Genomic DNA, 3,063 nt, shown 5'->3' on the forward strand with positions numbered 1-3,063 from the left:
GCTATGAGGAGTGCTCTTACTCAGTTTGCGCAGCAACCTACAGAATCTATGTGCGAGGCTTGGGAACGCTACAAGGAAATGTTGAGAAAATGTCCACATCATGGAATGCCGGATTGGATGGTGATCACTGGTTTCTATAATGGTTTGGGGGCCCAATCTCGGCCCATGCTCGATGCAGCAGCTGGAGGTGCCTTATGGGCTAAAAGCTATACTGAGGCGTATAATCTTATCGAGACGATGGCTGCAAATGAGCATCAAAACCCAACTCAGAGGATGACGTCAGGCAAGGTAGCAGGTATTCTGGAAGTTGATGCAGCCACCGCTATTGCAGCCCAGCTCCAAGCGCTATCAATGAAGGTTGATTCTCTGGCTACGTATGGAGTTAATCAAATAGCTATGGTTTATGAGCTTTGTGCAGGTTCTCATGCTACGGATCAGTGTTCTCTTGTAAACGAATCTATTCAGTATGTGAATAATTATCAGCGACAACAGCAGCCTGTGCCAGCGACCTATCATCCTAACAATAGAAATCATCCAAATTTCAGCTGGGGGAATAATCAGAATGCTATTCAGCCACCATATCAGCAAGGAGTGAGTAAACAGTTTAACCCACCTGGATTCCAGCAACCACAGCAGTATGCTACAAGGCAATCATATCCTCAACAGGGAAGTGCAGCTGCACCTACTAGTGCTGATTTTGAGGAACTTAAGCTGTTGTGCAAGAGTCAGGCGGTTTCTATCAAGACCTTGAAAAATCAAATCGGTCAATTAGCCAATGCAGTGCTCAATCGTCAACCTGGCACTCTTCCCAGTGACACGGAAGTACCAGGCAGGAAGGAAGCTAAAGAGCAAGTCAAGGCTATTACCTTAAGGTCTGGAAAAGTAGCTGAAGCTGAAAAGGCAAAAGAAGTAGAAGCTGAAATTAGAGGTGAAGAATCTAAGCAAAAGGAGAAAGCGGCGGAACCAAGGAAGACTACTGTTGAACACACTCTGCCTGAGGCTAATACAGGGGAGAAACAGCTCTATCCTCCACCACCTTTTCCTAAGAGATTGCAGCAACAAAAGCTGGATAGACAGTTCGGGAAGTTTCTGGAGGTGTTCAAGAAACTTCACATCAATATACCTTTCGCTGAAGCTCTTGAATAAATGCCTAGTTATGCGAAGTTTATGAAGACTATTCTTTCAAGGAAGGTGAAACTGGATGACCTTGAAACCGTTGCTCTCACGGAAGAATGCAGCGCTGTTCTGCAGCAAAAGTTACCACCAAAACTGAAAGATCCAGGAAGCTTCACCATTCCTTGCACCATTGGCAATCTAACTTTTGACAAGTGCCTTTGTGATTTGGGAGCAAGCATTAATCTGATGCCGTTGTCGATCTTTAAAAAGCTGGATCTGCCTGATCCAAAACCCACATACATGTCGCTACAATTGGCTGACCGTTCCATTACTTACCCAAGGGGCATAGTTGAGGATGTGCTCGTCAAGGTGGATAAGCTCTTCTTTCCTGCAGATTTTGTTATTCTGGATTTTGAGGAAGATAAGAAGATTCCCATAATCTTGGGGAGGCCTTTCTTGGCTACTGGCCGTACCTTGATAGATGTGCAAAAAGGGGAACTTACTATACGGGTCCAAGATCAGGATGTGACCTTCAACGTATTCAAGGCAATGAAATTCCCTACAGAAGATGAGGAGTGCTTAAAAGTGGATGTGATTGATTCTGCGGTTACTTCGGAACTCGATCACATGCTAATGTTTGATGCATTGGAAAAGGCCTTAGTGGGGGATTTTGACAGCGATGATGAAGATAGCAACGAGCAATTACAATATCTGAATGCTTCTCCCTGGAAGCGAAAGCTGGACATACCATTTGAATCTCTTGGTACTTCTGACCTCAAGAACGCTGAAGGGAAGCTCAAACCATCAATAGAGGAAGCACCTACCTTGGAGCTCAAGCCATTACCTGAACACTTGAGGTATGCTTTTTAGGTAATTCATCTACGTTACCTGTTATTATTTCATCTGACCTTTCAGGTAGTGAGGAAGACAAGCTCTTAAGGATTTTGAGAGAATTCAAATCGGCTATTGGATGGACCATAGCAGACATCAAGGGGATAAGTCCTTCATATTGTATGCATAAAATTCTGCTAGAGGAAGGTAGTAAGCCAACTGTGGAACAGCAGCGAAGACTGAATCCCATCATGAAGGAGGTGGTAAAGAAAGAAATTCTGAAATGGCTAGATGCAGGCATCATTTATCCTATTTCTGACAGCTCGTGGGTGAGCCCCGTACAATGTGTACCTAAGAAGGGAGGTATCACTGTGGTCGCAAATGAAAAGAATGAGCTCATCCCTACTCGAACAGTTACAGGATGGAGAGTATGCATGGATTATAGAAAATTGAACAAAGCCACAAGGAAGGATCACTTCCCTCTTCCATTTATTGATCAGATGCTTGACAGATTGGCGGGACATGAGTATTTTTGTCTTCTGGATGGTTATTCCGGGTATAATCAGATTTGTATTGCACCAGAGGATCAGGAAAAGACTACCTTCACTTGTCCATTTGGCACATTTGCTTTTCGCAGAGTTTCGTTTGGGTTATGTGGCGCACCGGCCACCTTTCAGAGATGTATGATGGCTATATTCTCTGACATGATTGGAAATAACATCGAAGTGTTCATGGATAACTTCTCCGTCTTTGGACACTCATATGATGAATGTTTGAATAATCTGCGCGTCGTACTCAAAAGATGCGTGGAAACTAATTTGGTGCTTAATTGGGAGAAATGTCATTTTATGGTGCGTGAAGGCATTATCCTTGGGCATAAGGTCTCTAGCAAGGGTCTGGAGGTGGACAAGGCCAAGGTGAGAGTCATTGAAAATCTTCCCCCACCTAATTCTGTGAAAGGAATCCGTAGTTTTCTTGGTCATGCGGGTTTTTATCGGCGATTCATCAAGGACTTTTCAAAGATATCTAAGCCGTTGTGCAATTTGCTTGAGAAAGATGTGCCTTTCAAATTTAATGATGAATGTTTGGCAGCATTCGAGACTCTCAAGGAGAGTT

The 3,063-nt window shown here is 43.8% G+C and overlaps 1 non-coding gene across 1 annotated transcript; it reads right to left on the reverse strand.

Moving 5' to 3' along the window:
- LOC141694182 (small nucleolar RNA R71) lies at positions 1–107 on the reverse strand. Its single transcript, XR_012563508.1, has one exon. It is a non-coding gene; the product is annotated as a small nucleolar RNA R71 (small nucleolar RNA).
- Between the last annotated feature and the right edge of the window lie 2,956 nt (positions 108–3,063).

The sequence above is a fragment of the Apium graveolens genome, chromosome 10 (assembly GCF_009905375.1).
Source record: "Apium graveolens cultivar Ventura chromosome 10, ASM990537v1, whole genome shotgun sequence".
Taxonomy (NCBI): Eukaryota; Viridiplantae; Streptophyta; class Magnoliopsida; order Apiales; family Apiaceae; genus Apium; species Apium graveolens.